The sequence below is a fragment of the Opisthorchis viverrini genome (assembly GCF_000715545.1).
Source record: "Opisthorchis viverrini unplaced genomic scaffold opera_v5_60, whole genome shotgun sequence".
NCBI lineage: Eukaryota > Metazoa > Platyhelminthes > Trematoda > Opisthorchiida > Opisthorchiidae > Opisthorchis > Opisthorchis viverrini.
In genome coordinates this window covers 1,944,172-1,956,909 of record NW_008751712.1, presented here as the reverse complement: position 1 = coordinate 1,956,909, position 12,738 = coordinate 1,944,172, and positions in this window count along the sequence as shown.

Here is a 12,738-nt window from a genome sequence, read left to right as displayed (position 1 = left end):
AAGGTAAGTTTTTTCGTGGAAAGATCATGTGATCCAAAAATGCAATCTAACAACAATGGGAAGTATAGTGCTTCCACTCATCCGTTTTTAACTCTAACAGGAGTTCTTCTTCGTAAAGCAATGAGGATTGCTAAAAGGTTGAGGGCAGAACTTCAGCTGCACAAAGCATGAGTGGGAAGACACATTGACAGAACTATAATTGGGCTATACTACTTACCGGATGGATACTAGGTACTTGAGGTAGACGACTAAAACCGTATATTCGATTCGCCAGATCTGTGTTTATTGCACTAAACCGTGATAGCTATGAAGACTACTGGAAAGCGTCACGTTATATTCCACGATGAAACAGACTAGAAATGAAACAGCTACCCAAAAAACTTTGATTTGGAAGAAGAAAGAGAAACCAGGCGGTGGGTGGGTTCAAATCCACAGAGCAGGACGTTTAAACATTGAGAAAGGGTGAAAAAATCAACTCAGAGACGGGAAAATGTACACTCAGCGGAATGGGATAAGGACCAATATGATGTAAGTAGAATCTGTGTGTTGTGACCAATATCGCCAATGGCAGTGATAAATCAACGAAAAAGAGGGCAAGTAAACCTGTTGGTGGTATTTGTCCCCCTAACTTCGTAGCTTGCTTTACAAACATACGCTCAATCCTTTTATTGTTTTACTTTATGGGGAAGTTCTCTAGTTCATTTATGTATTGAGTAGTTCCCAACAGGAAAAGTTTCTTTGGAAAAGATGCCGTGGAATAGAAACTCAGGCTAACTTATGTCATCGTCAATGACTTAGTTACCGCTCCTATTGCTAGGTGAGACACAGAAAAAGTGGCAATGCAGAATAGCGCCTGATATAAGTAATATATTTAACCGACCGGTTCCTCCCTTACAAACCACTATTTTGGAAAGCATTGTTCCATGCTCTGTCGAAGAAAATTTGGGTAGCAAACTTCTCCTGGTAGTAAGCCCAAAGACAAGTGTGATTTGTCCAATTAGACAATGGTTTCATATGAAAAACGGTGTTTATTAGGTATCATACATTTCACCACACTGAACATCGTCCCAGTCCATTACAATTGTTCACTGAGGGAAGTACAGTGAGATTCTGACATGTAAACTACCCTTTGGGAAGCAGTTATCCAAACTAAAAGTGGCCAGCTTTTGAAAGTGAAGCCAGAGATCGTGGCCTAACCTATTAGATTCTGTGCGACAGCGGTCATTCTAAAATTAGTCTTAATTCTGATGTGATGCCAGGTACATATTCCAGTTGGAATCCTTAAGGGCTAAACGACAATCTAGCTGGAGTGTACCAAATGTCTACTCGGCTAAACTTGATGTAAGCTGCTAGCAGAAACTTCACCGGGATCGCATGGCATGCACACTGTGTTCCTAGTCCTGAAAGTGATTCTAAAAAGGACAGTAACATTATCTTTGACTTGAGTTTCATCATGTTTATTACCTCTCTGACTAAACGTTATCTAAGAAAACTGAGCCGCTTCTCTATGGTGACAATCTCGCAGGTAGTCCGATCATCACGAAAGCAATTCTGAACACGTTTAGCCAAAATTCTTGGCTTCACAACGGCTATGATTTCTTCTGCTCCGACCATGAAACTTGAAGTTGGTCAAAGTTGCCTGTCCACACAGAGGCCGACACTAAACATTAAAACGGTTCGCACCAACGACTGGAATTAGATGAAAGCAATTTCAACGTTTATTCAGTCGTGGTGTGTACAGACCATAACAGAAAACTAGTTTTCTACCTTCAGAAGCTTTTTTCGAACTTAGTAGGGAGATTTTACCTCCCGCATGTTCCAAATCGAAACTTCTCACACTTGTAAGGCTCATTCTCGCTGCAAAGGGGACAACCTTCTGGCTAGCTATTGATAAACAATTTTTTGTCACTTTTCCTCAGCGTTAGGGGTTAGAACATGATGCAGTAGGCAGATTCCACATCAGTGTGACAGGCTACAGCTGTAAATCAAGGTTGTGAAAACGGCTCTTTAGACGCAGACAGATGGCCAGGCACAAAGCCGTATTCACGAGCTTCCGATTCCTTTAATATTGTAGGAGCTCTTTTTTGAGAAAGATGAACAGACAGCCTTATGTATGACTGTTCTTTAATACGAGCCGTAGTGTAAGCTTCTTGTCTGAAGAAACGCTAGCCATTGAGGCTGGAACTACTAACTACCAAGGTCTGTGCTAGGCTCTTTAACACAAGGTTTTTAAGTAGCAACTATAAACAGACGGCTAATGAAGGGTATCTCTCCGCTGGAGAACAAAACCTACCAGAGGACGTTGGGAAGAGAAGCATAGGAGTGCTCAGGCAAAGTCAGGCTCACGCTTGCATCCCATTTCGAAGGATCGTTAGTGTATGTGCCCCAACTAACCCTTGCGGGCTAAAAGTTAATCAGAGCGCAACAAACCGGTTGTTGTCATTTCTTATGTCACCGTCTGCCATGCTGTATAGAAGCTAATTTTTCCCGGAACCCGAGGATTAACTGCGGTGCCTAATAGTTTAACCTCCTTATCTAGAATGATTGAAAGTTTGCTTCATATGCGTCTCAAAACAATACCCAAAAAGCACGTATTTGATTACCCTAACTTAGCTTTTAGTTTTTAGGCCGTAGAAATCTATACATGTAGTTCACCTGGACAAGGAAAACCAGTCATTCTAATCTGTGATCCGAAAAATCGTTCAAGATTAGCACCCATTTGCTGCCAAACTGCTATGCCACCAGAAGGAGGCATCAGAGCTGGGATGTTGCCGGGGTGCCCAAGCCTAGACAGGAAAAGTCAAAAGGCAGAGATCGGGTTCGAAAGACGGACCTTTCGGTCAGTGAATTCGCGTACCAACAACTGAATCGTCTGTGACCAAAACCTATGAAAACTGTTTTGAGACTCCAGACGAGCTACTTCTTCTCCCAGTGACTGCTGGGGTTACTGGATAGTTATTACAAGCAACTAAGACTCTTGAACTGACTAATTATTGTAGGCGTCGTAACTTTACCTCGACAAGACCGGGGTCCAAATCATTCTGCAAATAAATGAGTACAAAAAGCATTTAACCTCAGTTAACTTGTCGGGTGAGGTAAAGATCCATTTTGTTGGCTCGGTTCATGATCAGTGGCGTCTGTCGAAGCTGCTTCTGCATGAGACTTCTCCATCTAAGAAATCTATAGCACAAGAGATACTGTTGTTATTTTGACAGTTTTTGAACCTGTGACATCCTATGAACAGTCAAAACATGCACAAAAGCCCAGATTTACCGCGTCGCTTATCAACATAATTGTAAAGACTAATCTACTGAAACACCTAGGAAAATCTTTTAGGGGCGCTTGACAAATTTTTACCGCTTTGTGATGCAGACACGTGCACAAGTGTAACAAAAAAGGTTCAACTGATGGAAACCAAAACCCGGTTGAAACCGACAGGGGTAAACTGTACCCATAAACCGAAGGGATAATAAACAGTGGATCAAAGCCACAAAGCTCAGTGTACTTGGTAGCCCTAAATTCAGGGGCTCTTGGAAAACCAAGAGGTAGTACTCTATGGAGTCTTAACTCTCATCATATGTCAAAGTGCCTCATCTTCACAGGCTTCAAGGGCCCATCATATGATAAGTACTATTCACCCTGGGCTAATCAAATTCTGCCAAGCAATTAAAGCAGCCTCCAGTAAAATTTTAAAACCAACCAGCTACTTGCAGTCACGGAAGAAAACCAGCGAACCCAAATTTTCCTTTCTCCAACTACGTGTTTTCACTGATTATCATCTTGACTTTAGATTATGCTACAAAACACAAACCAGGGAACCCGTTTACCAGTAATATAACAAGTCTTCCCATGCTAAAAAATCGTCCTGTGTCTGAAAAAGGTGTAGCAGACGTAATTTTGATCCAAAGCCAATCAATTTCTCACTCGATCTTCCAATAGACAACATTTCAATAATCAAGGACACCAGATTCTGCAGTATCTGAATAGTTCAACATCAGCCATGTAAATCGAATCAACAGTTAGTAGAAAATATCTGTGTGCAAGCATGTCACTGTGTGTCTTTTGCGTATTTAGAAACCTAACGTCAAATCGGAGTTGGTGGTGGTGATCGGGCACCGAATACCGAGATTTATTAGTTTCACGCTGTTAAATAAGCATTACATACTCATAATTATGTGACGTGGCACAGCTGACCGATAAACCAAACCGAAACAGTCTGGGAAACCGTGTCGATGCTAAGTGAATTATCCACTGTCATTATTGGCGTTAGGCACTTAGATAGGCTATCTGATAGCCGCAGTTCAATGGAAGCAAGGAACACTTTTCACTCAAATGTTGGCCTGCAGATATTAGAAGACTGCAACTTGTGGGCGTCCACTTATTTCATAATTAAAGGAAGCAGGTTGGGGAGACTGCCAGAAACGCCCAGCCAGGTTGGGCCGCTGTGCAGTAATATGTCAAGCAGGCTGGAGAGTCTGTGGTTGTGGATGGCATAAGGATCTGTGTGTGAGTGGTCACCCCCTAGTAAAATACTACGAGAGAGCTTCATTATGCCTCGTCAAAAAAAGTCTGCCATTTCCGACAAAAGTGTCGCTCGTTAGCTTTGAACAAGGGGATATTTTTGGTTTGCGACCATGAAAACTCCAAGCCGCTTAGAACATATCTTGAACCAGAACGTTAATAACAGAAATAACTGCTGAAAACTGGTACCAACACTTCTTATTGTCGGGCTCTCTGGCAGATCCGCTTGTGCCAGGTTTCTGGACGTTTTTCCGTCAATTACACTCCCTCAAGTTTATTGTAGTGCCCATGGCTTGTTTGCTGCACCCATTTCAGCCTCATACAAACCATTTATGGATTCTTGTTGTGTACAGAGTCTACTCGTTCCACTAGTGTTGATCGAGTACATCGGTTGAAATGAATGGACGGACGTCGCATCCAGGAACGGTTTGGCTCCTGTCAGCTAATAAGTATGGTCCGCACCCCAATTATGAAAACTCTAATCCCAATTGTGTACCGTAGTCAGAGATACTACTAATCAAAAATGCTTGAGGTACGATGCTTCACAGTGCTTCACAGCCGCAATAGGGAAGCAAAATCACCTCAGTGCAGGTCGTGATCTCACACACTTGCCTCAAGCCCATGTAGCTACTAAGGCTATTTCGTTCCGTTTTACAATGAGTGTCTGTCAGCTATTTTCATCCCAATGAAGAAGAAATCCAAGGCTTAATGGTTATCGGAATACAACCCTATTCATTACTACTCTAATCATCAGCTAATGAGAAACACAAAGTAACCACTTCAGATTGGTCTACTGGAAGATATGTGGTATTATGATAGAAATAAGAGAAATTGTTGGGTGAAACCAGTGACCTTGTCACAAATGGCGATAGCTATTATTATGCTTTTATATTCAGGTATGTTATTGACTTACAGCAAGTATCCTCACCTTAAGTACCCGATTTTACTCATTTGCCTTTAAAATCTTGTCCATTCAGTGTAAAGGTGACGTTAAATTAATCCACAATAAAATGTATATCTCTGTTAGGTATACTCCGTTTTATGACTATCTAGCAAACCGTCTGGCCATTATGAATGTTGCCAAGAGAACAACATAAAACTGCTATAGGACGCCATTTGTGTTTGCAAATGGATCCACCATGGAACGACGTATATTTGTCAAAACGCTGGTTTAATTGCTCGACACCAACGTTACTGCTGTAATATAGGATAGACTGCCTATCTCTATTAATTTGTCATTCCTTATGACCGTAAAGCCAGGAAATGCTATTTATGTCTTAAATACTGGAAGCACGCTCCCTTTTAGGCATTACATTTTTCTTAGGTAACTTGGTTAAGATGGTCGTTCAGCGTTTCTGCCTTGCAAATAATCCTTTGGATTTTGTTGAACAAATATTAAAAAACCGGCGTCAAACAGATTTGGGGACAACTCCAGTAAGGCCGGTTGATGGATTTCTTCCGACAATTTTATTGCCTGGTCCATCATTAGCCGCTAACTTTTCTAGGGAGTGCATGTAGTAAAAGATGTTTAACGTTGCGGAATCCACTGGTAAAGAGGTTACAGGTCAATTCTACAGCTCAGCCGTTTATATAACTCAAGCTTATGGTAAATTTACCAAGTCTACAACTGTATACGCTATGCTTCCACCGTTACTTACCAAAGCTGGTGGGACGATAAAATTTGGCGTCATTACAATTACTAACTTCAGGTTGCACCAAAATGTACTCTTGTTGGCAGTAGTTGTGCTGATAATTTGAATTGGCGTCCAAGCGTTGAAGGTGTGCAAGTTATGAGCAAAGGCCAACGTGCCATTCTGAAATGTCTCCACCGCAAGACAGTCAGTCTTTCATGATGAAGCACTTTCATTCCGCAGGACATTTTGATGAACGTTGTGAGTTTACTCAAGGAGATATATGTGCCTATAGAGGTGTTCCATGTACCACCGCCTGTAATGAGAGCTTTCTGAAGAAGTCCAGTATCACTAGCAATGAGCCCAACCGCCAAGTTAGTTTCGCGATGAATAATAAGTTTATTCTGATACTCACCATGAATGTTGGGATCGCTCGCCCTTCTGCATTTGCCCTCAGCGTTGTTACAGTGGCTTGTAAGAGATAACGACCGACAGCCAAGAAAATTTGACGCCATTTAGTTTGGCTCAGAATAAATCTTTTTTAGGCCGTGGTTTTCAGAAGAGGCTCCCTAATCATATTCTGGTGAAGTACGCGTTAATCCTTTGGGATACAAATGCCCGGGGTTACTAAAGCATGATGAGCAGCAGTTGTTGTAACAGTAATTGAGAGATTCTTAGTTGGCGCAGAGAGTGGGTCTTCTAAAGGCTCGTGGAAACTTGGGTCCTCTGTGAAGAGTTAAACACGCTGCTAGTTGAAGAGCGTTGGGCAGCCTTTTCAGTAAGGATTGTAGGTTCTGGAATATTGTGCATCAAGTTTCAACATTCTTGTCCAATAGCCCCAAAGTAACGCTATATACATGTATATTTTTTACGCCCACTACAAGTTTTGGTAGACTGTTTGCGTCCTGGAGTGAATCCTTTTAATTGTCACGCAGTATTCCTAAAACTGGCACACAGTTCTTATGCTTTCAGTAAGCCTCGAAAATGGGCAGTCAAACAACAGCTTTTGTTTGTCTTGATTATACCGGAAGATGAGATTTCGGTGATGCTACTCTCATAGCATGTAGGTGATTGTTCAAAACAATAAGCTAGACATCCTGAGTTTTACCGCGTTTGACTGTCATCAGTCGGATGACTTCGATGGTTGGTTTTACTGCTGGTGTTGGTCTAAAGATTACCGAAGCTCAGTAATCTGATCGAATGCAAAAGAGCCATAATGGAGTAGACAGCTTCACATGAAGCAAACGTGCAGGGTGTGAAGACACGAACCCACTACGCCAGACGTAATTTATCGGTTCGTGGACTTTGAGGTTGGTAGTGAATGCGAAGTTGAACGCTTGGCACCGAGGGTGATACTGAACAGTCGAAATTCGATTGATGAGTAGGATTTCACCGTTTGATTTCTCGCAAGTCATAACGTGCAGCAAACTTGGTACCAGGCCCCCTTTTTACTGGAAGTTTCGGGATCTTCAAGGGGCATGAATGCACGGCGATTTTTAAGTTTCAGCATTTATTATAATTAAGGAACTATTAGATCTGTACCATGACGGGGTTTTTTGTGGGAAAAAGCAAGGAAGTAGTTGTACTGTCAACCTCATAACGAAGCGTCGCATTACTCCAAGGATTTTATATGCTGTGCCCCTTTAAACGCACCATATTATCAGGATGGTTTCTTCATATCATCGAAAATCAATTATCTGTGTCCAAATCTTGCACCCAAGCCGGTTTAGACTACCGTGCTCCATCGTATGCTCCATGAGAATGTTTGACGCATATGCTCAGCACCCTATTATCGTGGGTTTCATAATGGTCTCAAGGTCATTGAGGCCAACAATGTGCCAAATGGGAATTCGTAAGAGAAAGTCCAAAAAGGACATAGACTCAGATTCTCAAGGGAGGGACGGAAAAAGATTTACTCCCAACCACCTTTGTTGCTGAAAATAATGGAATTAAGACAAGTGGCAACTGTTTCTAAAATAGATAGTATGTGTATGTAGAATGTGTGTACATTTATGTAAACAAGAGTGGCTCTTTCAAATTGGAGCATTCAACATTATTGAGGCTTCGGATAGGTAGCAGACCCATCAGGGAACGAGCCAGAGACAGTAGAACTCTATTCTTTGCTCGTTCAAAACGGTAGGGTTAAATTTCGGACAAAACATGGTTGGAAATCTTATTGCGGAATGGTACAATTTCGGATTGGGGGCTCCTGCTTAACCATATAGCAAACCACCAGGAAAGGAGAATGAGCAGGTGGACGGTGTTTGATAATTGTGTGGAAATGCGGAAAATGGTCCTGAGAACGGGTCTGTGAGAGCCGTTAAGTGTAAATTAAGTTCCCACACACTCTGAGAAATGAGCGGAAATATGTTGGGACAGAGGAACCTCAGGTATCAGGTTGCTGGAAGTAAGGTGATCTAGGATAGCTCGCTTCAAAAGGCGTTCCGTCACCTTGCACGGCACGCTGGTGAAACTTATAGGGCTGTAGCTACCAGGCGTTGGTCGGTCATCAGTTTTGTAGATTGGCGTGACAATCACTTCCTTCCAAGCAGGGGGAAGGCGGCTTTCGTCAAGCGACTGACGAAACGTCAGGTACAAATGATTTGCCAGTGATCTTATGGTATCCGAACAAAACGTTGTATCTGAAGAACACACAACCTGTGGAGAATCTGAAGTTTCCATTCCGAGAAGATTCGAAAGATTGCGATCAGGGCTACCACTGGACTATAAACATCCACATGCTTATTCAGGGTGTGGCAGATGTGATGAACACGATTGATATTCTATTCATTGCTCTATTCATTATTCTCTTGTTTCAATATTTCATATGCTGTGCATATGCGCCAATTCGAATACATACGTGCCACATGTTACGTTGCATTGAATTCTAGATTTCCAGTTCGTCTGGTTATACTGATATACGTGCGGAACATAAATCTCCCAATGTTTTTCTCACGATTCACGCAGGGGAGCAGACAGTACTCATTACTACTGACAGAACCATCAGCGCGGAACACTGGTGCCCTGATGTCGTACCACCATGGCAATTTCACAGAACACCTCGAAGAAAGTTTGATAAGTTGAGGACATAAAGCTAGTCTACGAAAAACATCCCGAACGCCTATACCTCCATGCTTCAGCCAGACGACCTGGAGAGCAAGTGACAGCATGAACTTCACTGGCATCAGTTTGCTGCCATATAATCCATTTTCTCCAGGTGAGTTGGACCTACCTTCTGGGCCAAAGTGCGCCGTCAGCACCCAAACGTCTTGTAAATTTCCGCTCTCCTTTATAAAATCATATACAAACGGCCTCTTCTTCTCAGGCATGCCAAATTGAGCGCAGTATGCAGTGCTATTCTCGCAAGGTGTTGACTCTGTTGTGTGCTACATGATCCAACAACCCCAGCTTGCAATGTTGATAGTTTTGATGTGACCAGTGTGCTTTCCCAGTGACCAGTTTCCTAATCACAAGCGCTTTTAATGTCATTCCTCGAAATCTCAGAGGCAGGTCCAAAGACGGTACGTCGACAGCATGACTCTGAACCTCGTGGTCACAAAACAATTTTCAACGAACAAGGTGACCTGGGCCAACTTCATGCTCTACTTAGAAGATGAAAACAACGTCGTCTGCAAGTTCCAGGCCGGCAAAATTTTGCTCGGAGAAGTCTGAACATCGACATTTTCGAAACCTTTTACGGGTCGATTCAATAATTTATTGATGGGCGAAATATCCTAAGTCAGAGTGAGTGGGCACGCTTGTCGGACACTTTGTTTGTGTGGATGGTTCTGGACAGTTTTCCATACACACTTACGCGGCCACAAGCGATCGAGTACAGGACAGCAGGGAACTCGCGTGTTTCTAAGATATGCCATGCTGAGAAAGTGAATCGAAGGGTACTAGCTATCGCAACGTCATAAAAATTAAATTCCGCGATCGGTGCGCCCTTATACAACTCCAAAGCTTTACCGAGCATGAAGATGAGTCATACGCAACCCTTCACTGGACAGAATTCAGCCTACTCTCCTTCTTCATCTTGAAGATGCGACGTTTAAGCAGTGAAGCTGGCTTGGGAGATCCCTTTTACCCAATGTTCTTCATCATTCATTTGACGAAGAGAGCGGCTTTTTGCTCTAAAGGGAGCGAATCCTCGGCAGAAATTGGGATCTATGAACACTCACCGCCTGTCCGACATATTGTCGCACATTGCAAGGTGATGGGACACATAATCAAGTGGGCCAATGCAAATGGCCTTATATTAGTAGTAATAATAATAATAATAATCATAATAATAATGTCTATTCCCAACTTGTGAGTGACATACCGTCTGGCATGATCGTGCGTTTACAGTCAGAATGGGGCATGACTGAGGGATTTGCGGGGAGTGGGGATTCCGCGAAAAGGTGACAATGTCGTGATTACAAGCAGTCACAGCTAGCACTTAATGGCTGTTTTTGCCATGCACCATTCGTTTTCTGGAGTTGAAAGCATTGACTCGACGACTGGTAATCATTAATCTTACTTTCTTCATAGGTTGATGTAGTAGACCTCAGTAAAGCTACGATTCTTACCACTTATCTGGGAAGCTGTTGCCTGTTCGCTTTTCACTTGTCCACTGTCACCGATGACAGTCATTCTATTTCTTTCTCTTCGCCCCTCTTCCCAAGCTTCAATCCTCGACCGCAGTTGCCCAAACGCTCATTAGAACTGTTATTCACTCAAACTGGCTGGTGCCCGGTCTACACTCACACAGTCCTCTAACAAAAGGAAAATTGTCCGTGAGCCGATATCTGCATGAATCCCTGTGTCAATCTCCGTCTCACCACGGAACTGCGTATCCCCTCTCCGACCCTTGACGACCGTTACGGGGTTGTCCATAAACCGAAGAATGTCAGTGCGATGATGGCATGGCACTGTCATACCCAGTGAGATGGCACTCCCGCAACTATTTTCTACAAAATCTCGACCGCAACCCCTCGCCCACTCAAGCCTGTAGCCACAACTTCGAGCAGTTCCCATCCGGCCGCGTCTCTGGGATGAGCTCTTCCGTACCCAATAAATTTTCGCTCAGATTTGGCCAACCTGGCTTTCCTGCTGCGATTTCGACTTGCCTGTTGCACAAGTTCAAATCTGTATAAGGAGTTCAGGTCACCCTATGCATTAGCAAATTGCCCCCATCCAACCTATTCCCCTGCACCTGATATCCTCACAATATTGCAAACAGTGAGTCTGCTTGCTTTCAGATCAAACCACATTTTTGAGACAAAACTTGTCATGTGCTCCCAATTTGAGATATCTCATCTCCACCTACATTTTTGCTCGTTGTGACTCCGGCCATTTACCTAACCACCCAAGGTCACTCATGGCCAGCAATGGTTTTCGGTTTTAGTTCATGCCACCATCGATCTGGTCGAAACTCATGCCCATATTTCCAAGCAAGTTGGGAAATAACAAATTATTGCTATATCATCGGGTATTCCTCACTGTTTGTGACATTGTCACCTTTTTGTGCAATCCGCACCCCCACAAATCCCTCACTAATGCTCCATTCTGACTGTAAAACTATGATCACGCCTGACGGTATGCCACACACAAGTTGGGAATAAACAATATTATTATTACTAACAGTGAGAAATATTCGATGAAATAATAATAGAAGGTTTCTTTCGAAACTTTTTAAAGAACAGTGTTCATCAGGTCCGACCAACTCAACGACTCAGTCGTCTGACATGAACTAAAACTGGAAAACCAATGCTAGCCATGAGTGACCTTGGGCGGTTGGGTAAATGGCCGGAGTCACAACGAGCAAAAGTAGAGGTGGAAACGGGATAATTCGAATCGGGAGAACACGGCAAGTTTAGCCTCAAAAATATGGTGCAATCTGAGTTCGATCAGACTCACTGGTTGCTCTGATTTGGGAAGTCAGGTGAAGGGGTAAGGTTGGATGGGGACACAGAGGTGGTTGAATTCGAACGAGTAGTCCATCAGGTTGGGATGGATGGTGGTAGTTGGGTCAATGAAACAAGTAGGCAAGAGGGCACGGTTGGGAAGAGGAATGGAACAGTCGCGGGTGTGTTATCAAACTGAGTATGGCAGTGCCGTGCCATCATTGTCCTGACATGCTTCAGTTTTTTAACAGCCCCGCGACGGACGTCACATTTGAGACGACTCAGCTGAGAGCGTGCAGTTCATTGAGAAGCGGTATTCATTTCAGCCTGGTCGAGGAAACAAGCTAGAACGAAAACGATATGGGATTGTAGGTTTTCTTGGTCCGCTTGGTGATCCCGGAGTTGTAGATCATAGGCCAACTGGAGTGGGTTCGAGGGGATATAAAATGGGATAATATGCATTACTGTACACAGAAAGAAAATCTTGGCGTCTGATGCAACTAGGGTGATGACAAATGATTACATGGAGTGGGAAGCAGATAGATTTGTACTTAGTAGGCTAGCGACCAGGGGCTGAGTTTGCTAACATGTGATATTATATTACTAGGGATCTAGTAAAAGCCGATAAAAGCGCGCAGAAGCGTGGTATGGGAATCAGTTGTGTAAGGGCTGGCGAGAATGGGGTTCTAAGCTATCTG